The 10,759-nt window shown below is 49.8% G+C and overlaps 1 protein-coding gene across 1 annotated transcript in view; it reads right to left on the bottom strand.

Annotated features, from left to right (window-relative positions):
* GALT (galactose-1-phosphate uridylyltransferase) overlaps positions 1-10,759 on the bottom strand; it is a 427,049-nt gene that overhangs the window by 12,243 nt on the left and 404,047 nt on the right. The window lies entirely within an intron of this gene.

The raw sequence follows: 10,759 nt of genomic DNA, 5'->3' as shown, positions 1-10,759 counted from the left end.
TGCTGGGATCATAAGAGCTCTTCTCCTTCTTCCAGGCTTGGTAGAAGCTGCATCAGATGCCTCCCAGGTAAAGGGACAGCAGGCACAGTCTGCTTTGGCCTTAGTGTCCAAGTGCAAGGACCAGTTCCCCTCTGTGCTGGTTGTATCCTCCACTTGGTGCTGTGGTAAGGGGGCTATTCTCCATGGGGACAGCTCCCCTGGCACCAGCACTAGACCCAGCTGACAGATGCTCAGAGACTTATCTAGTTTGTCTTGGGGAGAGGAAACTCATGGTCAGATGGGCAGAGCAGGAATCCAGACAGGGCTTTTGCCCTGCTGGTCTCTTCCCATTGCACTGTTACCTCTTGCCTCATCAGCCCCATGTGGGGATGATGGAGAGGATCCGGATTTGGCATCTCTCTGTCTCAGGCTCCCTTTGGTTGTTCATTTAATCCCATTGCATCATTTCTGTTTCTGCTTGTCTGGACACATTCTGCTAGGCTTTGTCTCACAGGAAGATGACAGCAACTCTGGCCAAGGTGTGGGGCTCTGAGCAGAACTGATCATCCCATGGGTGCTATGCCTGAAACCTTACCCTGCAGCTGGGCTGTTTTAGTGGCATGAGCCAGCCTACACCATCAATAAATACAAAAATTCGTATCTGTGAGCAGATCCAGCTCTCAATGCCCAAGATAGGGACTGGCTGAATGAATCCCACTCACCTTTCCCCAAATGCTGAACCTGGGCTTCCCACTGCCTTCTTAGCCCCACAGAGAGCCAACCCCCAGTCCAGCACTTTTAGTTTTGTTCCTCCATCAGATTTTCAGTTTTGTTCTGACATTTGGTGCCTGAATATTCAGCCAGATCCTTCCAAACAAAAATGACAAAAAACCCAACCCAAAGCAAAGGAGGGAGATGGGTTTCCAACAACCCTGGGCAAATCCATTCTGACCAAAGATCCAAGTTTTTACTCCTGTGAGTAGGATTTGGGATTCTCTGCCTCACAGGTATTTCCTGAGGCTAGAAAATACTGGGTGAATCCAATGATAACAGAAGGGATGTTGGAGTTTTAAGGTGCCTGAATAATGATCCCTTGACCTTCACAGCTGGTCATGCTTGGGGAGAGCAGGTTAAAGCAGAGGGAGAACATCCACTGGAGAACAGGAACAGCAGCAAAGCACTGGCAGCACCCATCAGTGGATTTGCTTGGATGTGCCCTCTTGTCCTATGCACCTGATGGCTTTGTTCCTTGCCTTGTGCTCTGGAAACTCGATGGTCTAATTTCTTGGCTCTGAGCAGGGCTGGAGCAGAGGACCAACCAGGCTGCTCTTCCTGGTTCAGGATCTTGCAGTCAAATGAAGACCAGTGGCTGTCTAACTGGGGAACTTTGTCCCCATACCAAGCTCAGCTCCATGCTTTTATGTGCAGAATAGGCTCAGCCACCAGCCAAGTGCACCCTTACCCACTCCCAGAACACTCTTTGGAAAGGGAGGGGAAGCCATCCTCTCTCCCCACAGGTGCACCCATCTTCTCTTTATGCATGGTAGCAGTAAAACCTGGAGATGAAAGAGAAAGCCCAGGAGGACAAGCCAATAGTACATCTGTCCTGCTGCCAGAAGCCTCTGAAAAGTACCTTCCATATGAGCAACCTCTCCCAGCAACGCAGTATACATCAGTGAGGGGCTTAGTTCCATTTTATGTGGCACTCTCCATCTCTCCTTCACATTTTCCTGCTTAACCATGCTTGTAGGAAAGGCTGTGACTGTTGTGCCTTCCTGGCCAGGAGGCTGGGGACAACTTCCTTCTCTTTCTCTCAAGTGCTGTGCAACACAGAGGCATATCTGTATGACATAATGCCTCGGGGGCTGCAGGAGTTAGAGGCCAGGTGGGTACCTATTGCTTGGATGGGTCTGGAAGGGGATTGAGGAACAGACAAGAGTTCCCTGAGATCCACCTGGGAAAAGACACAAAGAACCACCATGAGGAAAGGGCTGGGGAGTGGGCAAGAAGAGGAAATTCTGAAGCTTCTGTCCCAGTTCCTCCATCTCTTCTGCCCCAGCTCTGCCTACCTGCTGGCCATGATGTGCTTATCTACAGGGATGTGGCAGCTGTGTTGTGCCACTGGAAAAATCACCATCCGCAACCCCCTGTCTGCCGCCTCCTCCAAACACATCTCACTCTTCTCTGCTTTCCCACAGAAAGAAAGTTTTCCTTCATGCAGATGTGTCAGCTGGGAAAAACCCTCCTCTGCTGAGCTGCACAGTGTCCCCACGCTGAAAGCACACAACTGTGTTTATAATTCATGTTCCTTAATTTTGTTTAAACTATCAAGCCATGACTTTCCACTGTCTCTAGGAAGATGCTGCTCCAAATAAGCAGCACTCTCAAGTGTCTTCTGAGCCTCTGAGGTGAACTTTGGTGAAAAACTCAAAGAGTTTTCTTTGCCATGCTCCGCAAACTCCAGTTTCTCATCTTGCATTTAGATGTTGTGGCTTTTGGAAAGGCATTGATCAGTATGACAGACAGCAGCCACTATCTTACAAAGAATAAAAGCAGAAGTGCCTCAGATACATTGCAATTATAGGTTCATTGAGAACTCATAGTGCTTGGTTTCATTTCTCAGCTGATGCGAAGTGCTTCAGAATCTGGAGCCAACTGCCTGCAGGGAATTCCCAGTGCTGATGCCCATAGGGTTTCACTGCCTGTCCTGGTTGAGAGGCAAGGCTGAAGTCCACTGGGCTGAGCCCATGCTGTGCCACTGCTGTTTGCTGGGTTTGTCTGGCATGGGCAGGGCAAGTCCTGTAGATCTGCCGTTCACACCTTGGCTAGAGAACTATGCCTTCTTTTCATTGAAAAAGGGCTAGGAGCAGGAGGTATTTGCAGCATGATGGGGGATGGCAGGAGGGAAGCTCTCTCCACCTTGGCTTGGTTTCAAGCAAAACTGCTAACCAGCACTGCTGACAGCAAATCAAATGCAGGTGGCTTGCTGCAAAAATTCACATCTCCTGGCATGCTTGTGTGCTGGAAGACCAGTGTTTAAAACAGTGTTTGTGCAGACTAAAGCAAAAAATCCCTACAAAGAACCATTTATGAGTCAGTCTCATACCATGAAGTACTCAGCCCAGCAGCCCAGCTTGGCAACAGGTGCAGCAGTAGAGGAGAAATGGGAACCGTGCTGTGGCTGCTGTCTGAGACCAGTCTGTGGGTGCTGAGAAGTGCAGGCAACATGCTGAGGGACAGAATGCCATCCAGAGGGACACGGAAGGATGTTGAGAGATGGAAACACTAGAACCTCATGAAAACTAAGTGCAAGGTGCTGCACTTGGGCTAGAGTAAACCCACAGATCAGTACAGATTTGGTGATGGATGGATAGAGCGCAGCACTGAGGAGAAGGACTTGGGTCTGTTGGTTGTAGAGAAACACATCATGAGCTGACAATGAATGCTTGCACCCCAGAAGGTCAATCATAACCCGGGTTGCATCAAAAGGAGTGTGGCCAGCAAGGTGAGAGTGATGCCTTCCAGTACCTGATGGGCACTTACAGGAAAGATAGGAAGGGACTCTTTACCTGGGACTGCAGTGATAGGGCGAGGAGCAATGGCTTTAAACTAAGAGGATATTAGATGTTAGAAAGATAGGTATTAGGAAGAAATTATTTTCTATGAGAATGGTGAGGCTCTGAAACAGGATGCCTAGAGGATTTGTGAACGAGCTGTCTCTGGAGGTGCTCAAGGCCAGGTTGGATGGGGCTTTGGGCAACCTGATCTAGTAGAAAATGTTCCGGCCCACTGCAGGGGGCCTGGAACTGTATGGTCTTTAAGGTCCCTTTCAACTCAAACCATTGTGTGGTTCTGTGATGAAGGGATACAGGTCTTCTGGATTGCAAGGAATGCAGCCAGGCTGTTCCCTTCTCTACTATAAAGATCACTATTTTCATTTCAATCCGAGCTATGTTCAGCAAGAATATTGGACATCATTTTGTTGGGAGGTGGTTCTGAAGGAGAGCAGGAGATGGGTCTGGGAAGGTGGGCACCCACTTGGGAGGGCTGTGGAGGCGGGCAGTGAGTTTGGTTGGAGAGCAGTCTGAATGCTCTGACTTCCAAGCACTGGCTAAAGGAGCCTGGGTATACCCTGCTTCCAGGAATGGATGAGATGGTCTCCAAATGCACAAAAGGCTGCTGCAAAAGGAAAGTGAAGAAGCTGTTTTCTGAGTTCACTTCTGGTAGGTCAAGAAATCACAGGAAACCTTGGGGTCAGATGCTGGGGGGAAATTCCACTTATCAAGAAGGGTCAGCTAAGGAAACGCTGCAGATTTTACAGTCAAAACCTCTGGAATTGTGCTGGCCGTGGCTTTGCACAGGATGGACTGGATGACCCTGGACAGCCTTTCAAATTCCTTCCTTTTCCATATTTTTCTGATCCATCAGTATCCCAGAAGGTGAAGTGTGTTTTCTCTGCTTGTGTTGTATATCTGGGGGCTGTGTGCAGTCATAGAGGCTATGACATTCTTCACTCAGAGGGTGCTGAGGCGCTGGCACTGCTGCCCAGAGAGCTGTGATGCCCCACCCCTGGAGCATGGGGTTTGGACGGTGCCCTGGGGCAGCCAGCCCATGGCTGGGGTTGGGGCTGGGTGGGCTTTGAGGTACCCTCCAAACTAAGTCATTCTGTGATTTCTATGATTCTACGATTCCAAAGAATCTAAACCAAGGGAATTTTAACCAAAATAGGCCCCAAAGTTTATATGCTCAGTGCTGTAGGAGAATGAGGAAAAGCTTGAGCAGAAAATATCTGGAATTGGGTCAAGAGCGACACAGACTCCTAAACAAAGGAGATACATGGCCTGGAAAGAGAAAGCAGATGTAAACAGAGATGAAGGGGGCAGACAGCAGGTTGGGTTTCTCTGGATCTCATTTGTCTTCCTTGTGCTGCAGCTGTCTCATGTGAGTGCTATGGGGCCACACTGTGCCAGGACATGCCGGGCAATCCATCATGGCTTTGCTGGCTGCCAGGGCAAGCCTGTGCTGAGCAGAAGCTCCCAGCTGTGCCGAGGGGCTCTGCCTCATTTGATTCATCAGCGTGAAGGCTGCAGTCTTTCCCATACCTCATTCAGGCAAATGCAGGCACAGAACAACTTCTTCCAGCAGGGCCTTGACCCTTGTAAATGTGACCCCACAGGACTTTTCTATAAGAGCTTTGACTGGGCTTCATGGGGGTCATTGCTCTCCTGCTCCCAGAGCCTCTTCATCTTCGTCCGGGAAGAGATTTCTCCTGCTCTGGATCTTGCTTCTTTTAAGGTATGGCTGGTTGCAGTAATACAGTGTTTCTAGGTCTACCAGCCAAATCATTTCCCTTTCTGGGCCAGTTCTTGAACAGCTTCAGTATGCTCAGTATTGTTTTTCTTCCAGCAAATCTGCTCTCAGTGCTGGACCGAGCATGAAGGGGGGAAGGAAAGGTAATTCAGCAGTGCTTAGATATGAAACTGCTACGAAGGGCCTGCTCTGAAAGCCAGGAGTATGAGGGCAGGTACCAGCTCTCGTCTGAAGAGCCAGCAGCTCTGTGCCACTCTTACATGGACTGACAGGGACAGAATGGACAGAGTCTAACTCAGAAATTCCCAACTGAGCCTTTTTCTCTGCTGCTTGCGAAGGAAGAGGTCATGGTGCCTGGGTCTGTGGGGCTTCCCACAGGGCAGAGGGGTCTGCACCTTCCTTCTCAGCCTTCCTATGGGAAATCCTTGAGACTGAAGATTTCCAGGCAGGCTACAATCAAGGCCAGCAAAAAAGCCATCAGAGGGAGAGAAGTTGGAAGGCAGAGCTGCCAAGAGAGCAAAGGCAGCAGAGGGCATGGGAGCTGGGGAAATCTCCAAAGACAATACAATGTACCAGGCTGGTATTCCTAACAGGGCACAGTAGCTAAGAGTGGAAAGTCCCTGGCTGGCTCTTCAGTGACTGATAAGCCAGGCTGGCCCTACGCCCTGATGAGAGGGGATGTGCTTGTGGATCCTTCATTACAGGAAACAGAGGGGAGAGGACTCAGGGCATCAGTCAGCATGATGGGAAAGTAAAAGGCAGCTAGGTCCTTCCTTCTGGCGGCTCTGAGCCCAGCTGATGAGAGTGGGGCACTCCAAATAGCACAGGAACTGCTGGAAGGTGTGGGCAGTGGATCCAGGCTTCTTCCCACCCCAAGCAAATGGAAGTGCCTTGTCTGGGCAGCACAACCCTCTGGGGGCTCCCAGTCTCAGGGCTCCAGCCACATTGTTGAGTGCCATGTCCTGAGTTTGTCCCTTATGACACACTGAAAACACACCTCACCCTGCACACGTCCATGCCACTGTGCCCCTGTAAGGCCAGAAAAAAACACCAGGTTTGTAGCAGCATGGGACAAGGTTGCCCTGCAGCATGTGCAAGCACTAAGCACTGCCCAGCTAATGGAAAAGGTTGTTCAGGAGCTGCGAGCCACACACAGCAAATGTGCTGTACTGGCACTGCTTACGTCCATGGCAAAATAAACTGCTGATTATGCAGCAGTAGATTAAAGGATTCTTAATATCTTTATGGGGTACAAGATACACAAACTCAGCCCAGTAACTGTCCTCGAGGGGGAAGGAAAAGGTGAAGGCAAATCTAAATGATCAAGGGAGAGCTCGGTGCTTTATCAACCTTTTTACAATCTGCTCAGGCTTGTAGACTGCACAGCCCTGCATGTATTTGTGTTATTATTCACAGCAATACAATATCCTTAAAGGGACACTTGCAGCTCTTGCCCCCTCATCTTGACCCCTCTCCTCTTGCACTGCACCAGTCAGGCTTTTAATTCAGTGCCTGTATTTTGCAAGAAGCTTCCTCCTCTATTCTGGAGAACACCAAAATGCCACCACAGCAGCAATTTTATGGGGAACATCACGCAAGCTGGCAGTGTGAAGGTCGGGGAGAGGCAAGCCTCACCTCTGCAGGGGCTGATGGAGATCAAGCCTCACCTCTGCAGGGGCTGATGGAGATTCATCCTTTGATGCTGATGGACTAGAGGCACTTTATCACTGAGTCTTTCCTCTGACACTGCCACATAAGTGGCAGTGCATGCTATCCTGCAGCTTCCTCGTTATTCCTGGGACAACCAAGGAGCACTGGGAGGAGGGTAGCATGAAGAAGGAGGAGGGGGGATTGAACAGCAGGAAATCCTAGATCCTAAATGCAAACTGGGCAGCACACCCTTCATGCACTGCTTTCAGCCTCCTAAAGTCTCTTTGTGCTTTTGGCTTTTTCCATACTAGCTGACTCCCAGCTGTACTTTGGGGAAGGGTACAGAGCTTACTGCTCTGGGGAACCACAGTCATGGTCAGGGTGGGCTGTGCTGGAGCCTGTGCTGGGAACTTTCATTTCCTTTCACAGGCAGTGCACTGACAAAAGCAGCAGATCCATTCAGGGTCTTTTCTTCAAATCATCTGCCTGCAGGAGGAAATGAAAGCACAAGCCTTCTGGCACTGTTACCTTTCTGTTCATCTCCTGACCGTGGTCAGCCTTCATGTCTCTTTGTGGGCTTACAGGCAGCCCTGAGGAGCAGGAAGGAGTATGGGAGAAGTCAGGTCTGGGGGTCACCCACCACATCTTTACCATAGCGTAGGAATTTCTGCATTAGCAGGAAAGTGGTTAAAGGAACAAAAAGTTATCTACTGCAGAACTTAATCCTGGAACAGAGCCCAAGTGCTTATGCTAGAGGAACAAGTGAACCATTGAAATCTCACAGCTCCTTAGCCTGTGTGGTGCAGCTCTTCTGGTGTTTCTGCTTTGCACTGGAGGACACCGTGCTTGGAGATTTCCAGAGGTCCCTTCCAACCTCAATCACTCTGTGAGTCTACAATCTGATATCAGCAGTAGAATAGGGGTGGGGATGGTCTCATATATTTAGAAGGAGAGGACACATCTGTTCATCCTGATCCAGAGCCCCTGTCCTGCTCATTGATTTGGGACCACTTGAGACCATGTTCCAAACAGGCTTCAGCATCCATGGTCCCAAGATGTGGGGAAGAGCAAGGCTGGTGCATGCTCTCCATAGCAACCAACCACCCATCAGGTGCCACGCAGAGGCAGGAAGCATTTGCTTGGTGAAAACCAACCAAGATTAAAAATCCCAGAACTTGAGCCTACAGGAAGGGGCCAGAACCACACGTAGGACCTGAGCTGGAAAGCTGAGGCCAGACACACATCACAGCAAGGCCATAACATCTGCAGGCAAGGGGAATTGCACATCCTTTAGTGTTTTCAGGTCAAAGGTGGAGCCAATAGCCAGGGGCAAAGAGGTATTAGACTGGGGAGCACTGGAGGTTCTCTGATGCAGGCACTCAGGTTGGGCAACCAAACCCTGTGTCAAACCTTCCTGGATATCACAATGTGCAGTGTTACACAGCCACATTCATGCTGAACTGCTGCTCTGCTGATTTTGGGGACAAAGGAACTGGGAAGCATTTGGCCACTGGGACAGAACAGAGCCCAGCACCATCCCTTTGTCACAGGCACTGTCCAGAAGCCCAGCCATGGTGTCAGCCAGAAGGGCTGCTTGCTCTGCTTGTGGTCTGGTGGTGGCTGTGGTGGGGCAGTGGGTTTGGTTGAGGGGAACTGCTCTCAGCCACACAGTGCTCCCTCAGTTTCTATTCCCCAACCATGTTCATCCTTTCATTTTCTACATTTTCCCAAGAGGGACTTCCCATCCTCAAGGAGGAAGGGGCATTAACCTTTCCCGAAGGAAGTGCCCGGGAAGCCCAGAGGACCCTTCTCACCTGAGAATAAGTAATGTCATATAACAACTCTGCACTGGAAACACTGGAAGCAGCAAATGGACCTGGTGCTGCCAGGAGCAGAGCTTTGAACTCCTCATAGAGGAAATGCAGCTGCTGCTGTTACTTCATTAACATCCTTCCCCAGACCCTGTCCTCTGCATGGAGCTGACATGACACATTCATCTCCTAGTATTGTCTCATTGGCATGATATGCCTGCATTAAATGTTCACTGCAATTGAATGTGCTGCAAGAAATACTGCAGCAGTGCCAGACTCAGCAGAAAACTCACAGAAATCTTCTGTGTGAGGTTAGTGCAGTGACCATGAGATGCTCTGGGGCTGAATTCAAGTAAACACACACAAGTCTGGAAACACATCTGAGCTGGCAAAAGATCTTATATGAGCACACACATCCATCCGCGCAGCCTTCATCCTTTCCTTATTTATGATTAGCATAATGGCTTGCACATGGAGCTGGGGGCTTGCCCTCCTGCAAGCAGTCGTGAGCAAACTACAGTGTGATTAATTCCCAAATCTAACTAAGCTTCCAGGTTTAGCTCTGTGGCTGCCTATAGTTCAAGATGTTCCGCAGGATTGATTAGATGTCTCTTTTGTATGTCTGGGGCATCAAGCCAGGGTTGGGTCTCCTAAGACTGGGGCATAACCAAGAAAGTGGGAATGAAGCACAATCCAAGGATTGGAAAAAAGCAGGATGACTCTGGCATGGAGGACCATTGTGGGTTGCCTCATGTCGGGGTCCCACCAGCACAGCCCCACAGCAGGCAGTCCCAGACCGAACCTCAATGTTTTGCCCTGAGGATGGATTTTCTCACCCTCTTCTGCCGGAGCAGTCCTGTCACTTCTTGAATGCTGTTTTACAGGCAGTGTTTGCCATCTAGTGGGAAAGTAAGGTCTGGGCATCCTTCTGTGCTTTGAGAGGCTTGGTGAGGTCATCCCAACTGGTGCTGCTGGTTTGAGGAGGGAACAGCCACTTCCTGGGAACATAACATCATGAATAGCTAAGCTGCTGGCTTCAGCCTCTGAGAACCTCTACATCCCTGTGTTTGGCATTTCTAGACCATGAAAGACAAGAAAGCATCCTGGAGGAAGGGAGTGGAGCTGCCCCAGTAAGAAAAGAAGGAAGCTACCCATTCCTGCAGGGAGAAGCCTATGATGGGGCAGCAAGAAGAGAGTTCTCAGACCTCTTCCCTCTCCACATATGGGTGCCAGCAAATGTGGCCTTCAGGTTATGTCTCCCATTCTCTTTCAGGACATGGAGTTTGCAGCTACTAAGTGGGCAGATGAAGATAAGTGAGCATGGGTGACTTCAGTGCACTCCCATGAGCTGGGAACTTGGACCCTTCTTCAAGATCCTAGGCAGAGGTGTCCTGCTGGCTGATGAGTTGAAATCTATAGCCAGATTGAATTTCCACCACTGGGTTTTTAAAGCATTTGTGTCTGGATTCATTGTGTCTCTGGGGTGGGATCCCTGCCCTGCTTACATTGTATGGACAGGATGAAATAAAAGGGGATTTAGATGTCACTTCTCTCCCTGGCACAAGGGCTGTATTTCTGGGACCTGCTTCAGGCTCTGTCTCCTTGTGCCAGCTGTGATGCTACTTCCATAGGGACTGGGTATGTAGGTCACCAGTGCAACCTGACCCTAAACACTGTCCTTGCTGACTGTGGATCTTATGCACTTTGCCTCCAGGGCATTTTTATAAATCAGTCCCTGCACGATGAACATCTTTGATGCTTAGGATAGCATTTGGGTGTTCAAACTGTTCATCCATGCATCCATCCATCCATCCATCCATCCATCCATGCATCCATTGACAAATCCATCCATCCATCCATCCATCCATCCATTCATCTACTCATCCATCCACCCACCCATCACTTCCTCCCTCTGTCCAGCAGTCCCCACATCACACTACACATCTATATGCCTCTTTCCCTCAATACACGCATTCTTCCCTTCCTGCTGACTCTGTGTATGTATTCCT

The sequence above is a fragment of the Cyrtonyx montezumae genome, unplaced genomic scaffold (genome assembly GCF_038088225.1).
Source record: "Cyrtonyx montezumae isolate F1298 unplaced genomic scaffold, pur_monq_1.0 scaffold_25, whole genome shotgun sequence".
In the NCBI taxonomy this organism is placed as follows: Eukaryota; Metazoa; Chordata; class Aves; order Galliformes; family Odontophoridae; genus Cyrtonyx; species Cyrtonyx montezumae.
This window is presented reverse-complemented; position numbering and strand designations above follow the sequence as displayed.